Below are 12,905 nucleotides of genomic sequence, written 5' to 3'. Positions count from 1 at the left end.
TTGGTTAAGACTAGAGTTAGAGTAGCTGGTAGCTTTTGGTCTTGGAGATAGGGGCGCAAGAAAGAAAATCGAGCTTAGAAACCCCATCTTTTTGGAATCAAATCCATTTTTCTTCGATAGAGTGAAATCAAAAGTGCAAGAGTGCATTTCATAGAGCAGTGAATTGGCATAAAGAGATTTGGAGGGAGTGGAGTCACGATCGGGAATCAAACCCGAGCCTATGGGGTTCCCATTGAACTTCCTTTTATTAGATTTGTTACTTAGCCGGTTCCGCAGTCCGCTCAAAGACAGACTATCAACGCCAAGACTAGAGAATTCGCAAGAGATTTCTCTCTTGTGGCCTACCCTAAGAGGTTGTCAAGTTTCAAATTTTAGAATGTCAGCTCATCCATATTGTCACTCAAGCTACCCTTATGGTTATGTGATCCTCATTTAACTAAAAAATCTACTTGTTATTTCACTTGACGATTCGATCCGCCTATTTGTACTTCTCAATGGATTCATCAACTCTAAAAAAAATCATATAGATCGGAAATCAGTATCTACTTGAACAAATAATAATTGTCACAAAAGTAATTGAAAGTTTAATGTTGATCACAGCTTGACGATTCATTTCTGTTTTGACCAATACGATTAGTCTAGCCATTAACAATGTCCGGACATGTTCGTCTTCCTTACTGCTCAATGGTATTGGTGACAAGTGTGGCCAAATTCGAAAGGCCCCCACTGAGTAAATTCTTTTTTGCACGTAATTATATAAAAACATAAAGAGAAGGTACCTGAGAAATCGGCACATAATTGTATAAAAACGTAAAGGGAAGGTACTGAGAAAGCACAACACGATATAATGGGAAAGCACCCTTAGGTTCCGTTTTGTAAAAATTCTTATTTTTTAAGTACTTATATTTTCGCTTTACGAGGCAGATCATTCTTTCACAATCTATTATCTTTAATTTAAAATATAAATATACTTATTTTAATTAGTGGAACACACCCTTATATACCATGCAAGCTAAAGTGCAAATATGAAAATTTTGTTGGATCTCCATCTACAAAACAAAGGGAGCCCTAACCATCTTTTTTTATTGTCGATATTTGGATTGTTGCCATACCATTTGTATTTTTCTATGTAAATTCTTTTTTAGTGGAGCATCTCTCAAGCAGATCTTATAAGGGACAACACTCTGGTTTTAAATAGTAAAATATTCAAGACATCTCTCCTTTTGGTTTATTATCTCGTTAGATAATTTACCATACATCTGAGGCCAATAAATTGGAGGCTCTTTTTTTTTTTTTTTAAATTAACAAGCGTTGGAAGAATAGAAATATCTCAATTAAATACACTCATTCCAACTGATAACCTGTATAGGGGAACAATAGATTAAATAAGTAACAATATTCATTTCAACGCGAAAAAAATGATTAATATTTACTTTTGATAACTTTCCTCATGAAGGTGTACAAGAGTGACCAACTCCAACCGAGCTCACGTTATTTGCTGCCTTTGTTTTATCAAGTGTGATATGTGACTTTTAAGTCTCGGTATATTGAAGTCTTACTTTAATGAATAAGTTTGATGCTAAGGTCTGTTTGGGTATTTTTTTGGTTTTTTAAAGACAATTGGTATTTATGCTAAAGTAAATTTTTGGTTATTCTTTCATCAAGAATTTTGTGGGATGAGTCATTTGTCTTGACAAGAGAAAAAACAAAACCGCATCAAAATATAGAATGGAGTTTAAAAAATATCGATAAGACAAACCTAAAAATATAGTATCAAAACTTATGTTGTATTTAGCCAACTTTTTAGGTTTTAAGTTAGAAACCATTCGAATTGAAATAAAGGATGCTAATAATCAGAGCTGTTCAATTTATTTAAAATATGGTTGTAAGAGTTTCAGTAAAAAAATTCAACTCATTCGGATATCAATAAGCATTTAATCGATATATTCATTCAATTTTTATCCTGTCAAATTTAGGAACAAATACTACACTTAATCAATTCATTCAGTTCAGTTTTTATCCTGTTAAATTTAGGGACAAATACCGATCAAGCTATTTCCAATATCCGAATGAGTTGATTTTTTTCCGAAAACTCTTAAAATATATTTCAAACAAATTGAACACCTCCGATCATTTGTGAGAGACTCCAAAATGGGTCTTACACAAGATTTTTAATATTTTGTGTCAAAAGTTGTGTTATAATGTCGTGTCCCTGGAACCGGCTCTTGAAGTAATATTTGATTCACAAATCACTGACAGGGATTTGTCAAGTGTGATCAAGCTGATTTGTATACTCATGAATTATCAAATAAATAAATAAAGGAAAAATAAATTAATGAACAAAACTCATACGGCGACCATTAATTAAGAGTAGTGCTATTGGTACCGACGGTACCATAGGGAAAATGTACCGACGGCCACCGGACGGCCGTCTCCGGCCACCAAACGGCCGATCCAAGCCGTCCAAAAATTTTAAAAAATAAAACCGAGTGGGCCTACTCGGGAATCAATGGCATCCGAGGTGTGTAGAGTACTTGATCCGAGCACCCCTTTTTCGTGTATATACACGTATATACAAATATACACGAAAAATGGGTGCTCGGATCAAGTACCCTACACACCTCGGATGCCATTGATTCTCGCGTAGGCCCACTCGATTTTATTTTTTAAAATTTTTGGACGGCTCGGATCGGCCGTCCGGTGGCCGGAGACGGCCGTCCGACGGCCGTCGGTACATTTTCCCTATGGTACCCGTCGGTACCAATAGGATTTCTGATTAATTATTGAGAACTCTCGCGCGGGGACGACACTTTTAGCCGTTTTAGAAAGAAAAAAAAAGTAGCAGCAGCTGGGACCAACTGACCCATCCAATCTTAAGAAATAAGCTAGATCGATCTACTCTCTATATGCGCGCACTTTGGCAATCTTTTTTCTTTTTTCTTTTTATAAGAGAGATATTTCGCATGGAGCGCCGCTATTTGCAGCCCTCTATTTACTCTCGTAGCCCACTACATTTCGGTAAATAATTGTTGAAAATCATAAATAACATTTCGGTAAATTGCTGTTGAAAACAAGATTATATTTCGGTAACCACATGTCGAAAATATGTTCAACTTTCGGTAAACAACTGCCGAACATGCATTTTCGGTAAACATCTGTTGAAAAAAATATTATATTTCGGTAATTGGACGCTGAAAATATATCTCAATTTCGGTAACTAACTGTCGAGTATAATTGAAATTTTTTAATGGGCTATGGGAGTAAATAGAGGGCTGCGAATAGCAGCGCCCTTTCGCATGTGATGTTACCGGCCGATATATCTGAGATAAAATAAGGAAAAAAACTGAAATAGTCCCTGTAGTTAAGTATTTGTGTCAATTTGGTCCCTGTAGTTGTAATTGGCTCGATTTACACTCTGTACTTTTCATTTTGTTTCAATTTGGTCCAATTACTAACTTGCGTTAGTCCGCCGTAAGTCCTTTAAACAACAAAATCATATGGCCCCCTTTTTTGGGATTAAAATAGACTCATTCGGCTAAATAAGCCAACTGGCTTATATTTTTATCCTTATTGAATTTTTTTTTTTGTATTTGTTAGTTTTTCGTCAATTTTTTTGGGGTTATTACATCGTCATGACGAGAGAAATCTAAAAAGTAAAAAATTATGATTGAAATTCAATTTTTTTTGAATAAAGACGAAAAAATTGGCTTATTTTTGTCTTTATTCAAAAAAATTAAGTTTCGATTGTAATTTTTTACTTTTTAGATTCCTCTTGTTATGACGATGCAATAATTTCCAAAAAAAATGATGAAAAACTAACAAATACGAAAAACATTTGAATAAGGACAAAAAAATAAGCAAGTTGGCTTATTTAGTTGAATAGAGTTACTCATTCCCCTCTTGCCCTAATATACCTCTGAACCAAAATACAGCTCATTCTTTCATTCTCCATTGATAAGGAGGCACTTGGGAAGAAATTGGGTTATAATTTTCTACAAAAAGTGGCCATCGAATTTAGCATTTTCATGATCAGCCATGAGACATCATAACTATTGATATTGTCTACATGTTCAACTTGTAGACAAATACAGAGATGCCTTATTGTTCTGCATGGTACTGAAAATGCATATAGAACCATGTCCAAAAGTCAGAATATTATATAAACTCAGTTCCAAATTTACCATGTCATAACCTAATATATAGACATAACAAACCACTCAGATAGCTTACAATAAACCTAACTTAACAGCCCAAGTGGTTACAAAAAATAGTGTCTTGTCATTCCATTCATTTTCCTGCACTTGGCCCATGCATTGATTCCTGACTAGGAATGTTGAAAAATAAACCAAAGCCAATTTTTTGTCTTTATTAAAAAAAATGAATTTCGATAATAATTTTTTACTTTTTAGATTCTTCTCGTCATGACGATACAATAACTCCCAAAAAAATTGACGAAAAACTAACAAATACGAAAAAAATTTGAATAAGGACAAAAAATAAGGAAGTTGACTTATTTAGCCGAACGGCTGTGTTTTAACCCCAAAAAAGGGGGCCATATGATTTTGTTATTTAAATGACTAACGGCGGACTAACGGAAGTTAGTAATTGGACCGAATTGAAACAAAATGGAAAGTACAGAGTGTAAATCGAGCCAATTATAACTACAGGAGCCAAATTGACACGAGCACTTAATTACAAGGACTATTACAGTTTTTTTCCCATAAAATAAACATACGTACGTTCCCTATAATTACTTATATGTATGTTAATCACTAATAATACAGACAGTGATGTATCTGAGATCTCTTAAATTAATACTGTACTACTAGTATTTTCGTAATCCATAACGGTAACACGCTAGTTTGATATGATATCACCATTAATTGATCTCTTGTTTTCAACACCTTGACTCACGCTATACGTGGTTAGCAGATGGTTGAATTCTTTTTTTTTGACCCAAGAATATTAAATATAGCTTTGCACGGGTCACAAATAAATCGTAATAAAAGTACTGATAATAGATTAATAAATTTTTTATTTTCCACTTTTAATTTTGGAGGCAACCCAACAAACAAACAAAGGAATCAAAAGTAAGGTTTTTTTTTTAGTTTTAGTGATAAGAGAAAAGTACTAATTTAAGTTAAAAGTAAACACATATGTGTATGGAGAGTTTATTCAACTTCTGACTTTTGAGAAACAAAAATTAATTGAAACACCGAACCAAATCCACTACTATTATATATATATATATATATATATATATATATATATATATATATATATATATATATATATATACGGGGCGGTTCCATGAACAACTATTTAGACACCTAAAAAAACACCTCATAGTTCCCGATCAAATTTTGATGATCCGAGCCGCTCAATGTGATCAGAACGTAATTTTAAAAGTACCCGCGAGAAATCAGTAAAAAAAAAAAAAGACCAAAAAGAGCTTGATCTGAGCAGTTTTTAACTTAGATTTAATGAACGGTTCAATTAAAAACTGCTTAAAACAAGCATTTTTCCTGTCTTTTTTTTTTCGCTAATTTCTCGCGGGCACCCTTAAAATCATATTCTGCAAATATTGAACGGTTCAGATCATAAAAATTTGATCGGAAACTATGTGATTGAGATTTGGAATGTTTTTTAGACGTCTAAATAGTTGTCCATTGAACTGCCCCGATATACGGGGCGGTTCAAAAAAACACCTAAAAAAACACCTCATAATTCACGATCAAATTTTGATGATCCGAGCTGCTCAATGTGATCAGAACGTAATTTTAAGGGTACCCGTGAGAAATTAGCAAAAAAATTGATGGGAAAAAACTTGATCCGAACAGTTTTTTATTGAACGGTTCAAATAAAAACTGCTCAAATCAAGCCTTTCCCGGTCATTTTTTTTGCTAATTTCTCGTTGGCACCCTTAAAATCACATTCTGCATATATTAAACGGTTCGGATCATAAAAATTCAATCGGGAACTATGAGTTTGAGATTTTGGGTGTTTTTTTAAATGTTTTTTTGGGTGTCCCTTGAACTGCTTCGATATATATATATATATATATATATATATATATATATATATATATATATATATATATTTTAATGGGTCCCCTCCCCTCCCCTCTACTAGGTCAAAAAAACACATATGCATGGTGGAGTGTATTTAAATACTTAAGTATATATTATGGCAGCATGAGATAACATAATAATTAGTAGGTAATATATATAGTACATATACATAGAGTTAGTGATCGATGATGTTGGGGGAATGAATGCATTACTAAAAAAGAGATCGAGTCCAATGTATATATAGGCTTGAGAACCCATGCACTGACACTTTGTTCAAATACGCTTGAGAACCCATGCACTGACACTTAATTTGTACTTTGCTTTTATGAGAATATAAACTGAGGATATAACGTTAAATTCAAAAGGGAAGAGAGGAACAATTAAGTAAGATTTATTTAAACAACAATCATACATACTCCAGTGTCGTGAATTTTGAAAACTAGGCTAACTAGCTAGCGTCATTTTTCTTTTTTTTAAAAACACTACAAATTAAACAGTTGTTAAAATGTTTTGGTAACATTTTAGATTTTGTAACAACCCGAATATTTGGCCAAATTTTTTCGAATAAAAATTATTATTATTTTTTGATTAAACTATTTTGATTCATTAAATTATTTTAGTAATTGATATTATTTAAGTCTAAACCTAATCTATCTATGAACACATACGTACATGCATACAAATATCTATATAATAAGGGAGAATGGTTTTTAAATCTTATCTCTCTATAAATCATAACCATTGATTTAGTTCTTAAATCCTACGACTCTCCCTCTCTCTCTCAAACGCAATTGATATGTTATTATTTCTATGGTGCTAATTTGTAAAAATGTATTATTTGGCTTTGATTAGTTATTGCATGAAGGTTTACGCGTCTCTTTTGAGGGTATTGGTAGAACTACTTGGATTTTGATAAGACACGGTTCTAAAGCTTGGCCTATCGAAGTTGTGAACGTTGTGATGCAGAATGGTTGGCATGAGTTTCGCACAGCTCATGGTATTGGAATTAACTATAAGCTTATCTTAACGTGTGAGCGGAGATGGGTTTTCAATGCAATAATTCTTGATCAGAATAATGTTGAGGTCTCATATGATGAACATACATATGAAAATTTGGCTTATAATTAACTATAAGCTTATGTGTTGCCAAATGTATTATTTGGCTTATAATTAACTATAAGCTTATGTTCCCAAAAGCAGTAGCCATAAAGTGCACATTAAATTATTTATTCCTGGATGTTTTGGACCTCCAACTTTATGATGCTGCAAATGATAGGGAAAGGATCTATGACTAGTTTTAGTGTGCACTTTATGGCTACTGCTTTTGGAATCTTATGCAAGGACGAATGAAGAATCTTTAGATGGTTTTCTATTTTTAGGGGGAGGCTTAGCAGTGTTAATTTATTTTTGTGTTGCCATTTGGGTTGTATTTTGTGGCATTATGAATTTCTGTTAAGAGATTCTGATAGGATATGTTAGATATGTGTTGGCCTCTTGGAAAGTAATCAGGAAACAATATGAAAATTTATGAACGTGTCTTTGCGTGAACTGTATTGTTTTTCTATATATACAAGTACTAATATATGTTCACTCTATGGATTGTTTCCCTTTGGTTTCATTGTGGCATTTGGCTGCATACTGCTACTTAAGAATGATCCAACTGATAAATGAACTGCTGTAGAAATTTATATGCCAAATAATCCTTGCAGAATTTATGTGCTTGATTTTGTTATGCATCGAAGGGATAGCTCATGCTATATCTAGAAGTGCAACAATTTGAATAGGGCATGCTGCTATAGAAAGGCAGAGGAAGCAGCAGGGATGAATTCTGTTATGCTTCAAAGGGATAGCTCATACCATATCTAAAAGTGCAACAATTTCAACAGGGCATGCTCCTGTACAAACACAGACAAAACAAGAGGAATGAAATTCTTATGGGACTTTTCAACCTGTTATTTTGACCATTCCCGAACCTGCACAGGAAATTTAGAATGATCCAAACCTTCACTTGAGTAGTTGATCACAACAAGAGCAATTTACAAATTAAGACTTCAATATTGAAGATTGTTAAAATTGTAGCTCATATGTTAAGTATGAAGAGATACTAAAGAGTTTTCGAAAGAAGACCCGATGCCGGACCGTAGCGGAGCGGAACGAGTGGAACGAAATATATGAAAGGGGAAGGTTTGGAACCCAAGCCTATAGATGAACCGCTTCCTGCTCAATCTTTCTTTCTTCCTTATCGACTATTACTGATTCATCAAAATTCATATCTCACTCTCACTCATCCAATCAATGACTCCTCCTCCTCTCTCTCTCTCTCTCTCTCTCTCTCTCTCTCTCTCTGCGTCATTTCAATCACGAAGCAAGTCTATTTCAGGCTCTCTCTCTCTCTCTCTCTCTCTCTCTCTCTTGAATACACACACTCTCAATGGCAGCTGATTCGAAACCAGATTGACTCCATTTTTTTTCTCAGTTTAAATGGATATTTTGATTGTAAAGCTACCACCATTGTCCAATCTGTAACAGGATTGTTTACCTTTGGGTCGAGATTTGATTTTGCAATGATTCACTCCCCCCACCCCCCCCCCAAAAAAAAAAAAAAAAAAATAATAATAATAATAATAAATAAATAAATAAAATTCAATAATAATAATAACAACAATAACCACCAAACATTTCATATTATGTGTGTGTGCGCGCTATTTTGAAATTTTGAACGACCCCTCGGTGTTACATGAATAGGTTGATACTTTATTCATGGTTACAGTGTTGATTTGCATGTGTGTTGATTGTTCGATCCGCGTCTTCGAGCACAAGCATGGACCAAAAGAACTCTGTTTGAACCTAATTTTAAAAAAAATATTCCCGTATAAATCAGTTTCGTTAACGGGGGTGATGAATAGTTTCGTAATTCATTTTAGTTGTGTTCAAAATATGTTGCGCCGTGCCTTCAGGCACGCGTAAACCCTAGTACATATATAATACCCTTTGTATTATATAACACATTGTAGGCATGTAAAAATTCTAGCCTATCACAAATTGCCACGTGTTTCTAGGGCATACAAATTGGCCAATCAAATGTTGACAAGTGCCTGTAAGTCAAAGTCAAAGTTTCATGGACGGGCAAATCAAGTGATGTCAAGTGTCCGTGGTCAAAAGTCAGAGACACATAAATGGACCAATCAAATGATGCCATGTGTCAAAATGACACAGTTATTATTTTATCAAGTCCGGCCAGTCAAATTAGGCTACTCGATGAATAATAATATATGTCTTTGTATATAATTACCTTTTCTAAAATAAAAAGAAAGGAACGGTAATTATCAAATAATTATTATTTCTTTTAAATTCAATAAAAGAAATAATTAAAGAGATCAATATGGAAGGTTAGGGTTGGAGTCTCCATCCCACATCCTTATAAATAGAGGTGCTCCCTCTCATATTTTTTTCCCATCTGCACATTGAAGCATACAAGCTCTAGAGCTCTGAAGATCAAAACCCTCAAACCCTTCAGAATTCTTCAAGTCTGCATCCACTAAGAATTTCTTTGAATTGAAGCTTCAAAGCCTCGAAAAACTTTCAACCCAAGTCATCAACTTCTGCACAAATCTCGAAGAAGATTCTGCCTTTTGATTTGAGATCAAGCATCAAGCCCTCGTTTCAACAACCGAAGAGAAGAATCAGAAAACTTTATTTTCTTTGATTAGAAAATACATCAGAGATTGTAAACCATAATTTCATACATCAATAAAATTGATTATTGTGCAACATTTTTTCGTCTTTTTCGCTGACTCAAAATTTGTGTTCAACAGATTTTGGCACGCCCGGTGGGACAATCTCTACTTCTCATCTCTTCTCTTCAACAAATCAAGCAAACTCTCAATGGTTGCTAAGAAGAACAATTCAAAGGCTTCAAAGGCTCCTAAGAACAACAGTTCAAAGGCTCTTCAAGCTAAGGTTGCACGCTTCAAGTCTTCAACCATTGCAAATCCTGGCTCTGGATCTCATGCTTGAAGTGGTGGTCCAATAACTTGAAGCAAGTCAAAGGCTGCAGCTCAAGCATTTGCACAAGCCTTGCTTCTACCTAAACCAAACTCCGCCGTTGGTGCTGATCTACCAAAAGCATTGCTAACCTTCACAAGCTCACCAAAAGGGAAATAAGGTGTTTCTACCATGGAGGCAGCGAAAGACATGGCAACCATCATTGTGAATCCCTTTGTTTATCCTTCCATGCTTCATGAGTCTACTTCAGAAATTCAGAAGAACATAGAAGAAGGCTATTCAAGCAGTTCTGATTTCACCTCTTCTCTAAGCACTGCTCTCTTAAACCTCAATGCCTTCACCAAATCTGACAGTTCTTCAATCATGGATGTTATGACGATAAATGCGGTCAGTCTAGAGGAGCAGGTTGCTTCCTTGGCCAAAGCAATTGAGGGATTGTCAAAAACTGTAGAAGAGCGCGACTCTGAAATTGCCTCCCTCAAGAACAAAATAGAAACTATGAAGGATTCAGGTCAAGTTGGGTCTTTAAACAAACAGAAGGAAGTACCAAAAGAATTTTCACTTTTTGGTGATGGTTCAATTCCCATGGACCAGCTGAAGGATTTTATTTTAGGCACTATCAAGCAAAAGTACGAGGTGGGGCCAAAATCTTCTTCTACTTATGCTAAGCCTTATACTCGGAGGATCGACCTTTTGAGGATGCCTACTGGTTATCAACTACCAAAGTTTCAACAATTCGAGGGCAAAGGCAATCCAAAACAGCACATTGCTCACTTTGTGGAAACATGCAGCAATGCTGGAACTGATGGTGATCTCCTCGTCAAGCAGTTTGTTCAAACGCTCAAAAGCAATGCTTTCGACTGGTATTGCGATCTTGAGCCCGACACGATTGACAATTGAGAGCAGCTGGAACAAGAATTTCTTAACCGTTTCTACAGCACTCGCCGTATTGTTAGTATGTTCGAACTTACGAATGCTCGCCAATGGAAGGATGAACCTGCCATTGATTATATCAATAGATGGCGGCACTTGAGTTTAAACTGCAAGGATAGGCTGTCTGAAACTTCTGGAATCAAGATGTGCATCAAAGACATGTAGTGGGACCTACAATACATTCTTCAAGGAATCCTGCCTAAAACCTTCAAAGAATTGGCTACTCGAGCTCATGACATGGAGCTCACCATCACAGAAAATGGAAGGCAAGGGCTACTGGCGCAAGACTTTCACAGAGCGCAAGATTCTCGCACCATAGGAAGCAAGCCAAATATTCGCAAATGGGGCAAATTTCTAGTCAAAGAAGGTAAGAAGGAATCTATGGCTGTGAATGATGCACCATTCAAAATCTCTACTAAACCCAAAAAAAAGCAAGTAGAGAGGTCCACTCTGCCGCAAATGAAGGAGAAGAAAAGACTCACGTTGAAGGAGATGCAAGAAAAGGTGTATCCTTTCCTCGATTCAGAGGTCCCTTCATTGTTTGATCAACTGTTAGATCTGAAACTCATTGAGCTCCCAGAGATGAAGCGACCTGAGGAAGCTAACAAAGTTAATGATCCAAACTACTGCAAATACCATCGCTTGGTTAGTCACCCAACCCAACGATGCTTCGTCTTCAAAGAGAAGGTTGTAGAGCTTACTAGCCAAGGAAAGATCATCTTGGAGGAAGAAAAAGAAACCGTAGCTTTAAATCAAATTGTGGCTACTCTACAAGACGAAACTCAACAGCTTGAAGCGCCACAAAGTGTGAAGATTCAATTTGGGTCGTTCGATCCAATTAAGGTAGTGAGATGTCATTTTGTTCAAAAGCTTGGGGGCAGCATTTGTGCCAAGGGAAAAGTAGATGACATGGATGACAAAGTGCAAAACATCCTCAATTCGTGGCCCCAAAGCCTAGTCCCTGAAGGAGGTATACAAGAAGGCAACAAAGAAGGAAGAAACTGAAGAAAATAGCTTCAAACTTGCAAAAAGACATCCCTGTCCAAAGACTACGCACTCCATTTACTTTATGGGACTTCTTACTCAAGTCAATTCGCAACACCAGTCTTTTTGAAGCTTCATGCAATACTGTGAGTTATGAAAAAACTGAAGAGACGGAACTAGAGTCGCCTTCTGCATAAAAGCACTCTCCAATCCATCTTGGCTCTAACATTTGCGCCAAAGATTGCTCTGCTTGTGTTGGAGCCATTACACTCTCCGACGAAGATTTATTGCTTGACGCAACTCCGCATAATCATCTGCTTTTTGTCTCTGGATACATATGCGAACAAAGAGTCTATAGGATGCTCATGGATGGCGGATCTGTGGTCAACATCTTGCCTCTTCGTACCCTAAAGGAACTCGGTATCTCTATGGAAGAACTAGCACCTAGCCGTCTCATGATCCAAGGATTCAATCAAAGGGGGCAAAGAGTTGTTGGCGTCATTCGTCTAGACCTACTCATCAATGATATGACTTCAAGCGCAGTGCTCCGTGTCATTGATGCCAAAACTTCTTACAATGTATGGGCGATCGTGGCTCCATGAGAATGGAGTTGTCCCGTCAACCCTCCATCAATGCTTCAAGTACTGCAAAGATGGTGTGACAAAGAAGGTGGTAGCCAATGACAAACCCTTTAGCGAGGCTGAATCCTATTTTGCTGATGCTAAATTCTACTTGGCAAACATGGTGTTGACAGAATTGGTGCCAACCGCCTATTCATTAAGTTATAAACCTTCCGAGGCAAACAACCTTCAAATTGGTAAAACCAACATCCTTACTAAGACGAAGGAGGAAAACAGTCCGGGTGGCAAGCATCACATGGGAGATCCATCAAAGAAGAAAGGCACGCCAATA

This window comes from Rhododendron vialii, chromosome 2a (genome assembly GCF_030253575.1).
Source record: "Rhododendron vialii isolate Sample 1 chromosome 2a, ASM3025357v1".
NCBI classification, from domain to species: domain Eukaryota; kingdom Viridiplantae; phylum Streptophyta; class Magnoliopsida; order Ericales; family Ericaceae; genus Rhododendron; species Rhododendron vialii.
Note: the sequence above shows the minus strand (reverse complement) of the source record.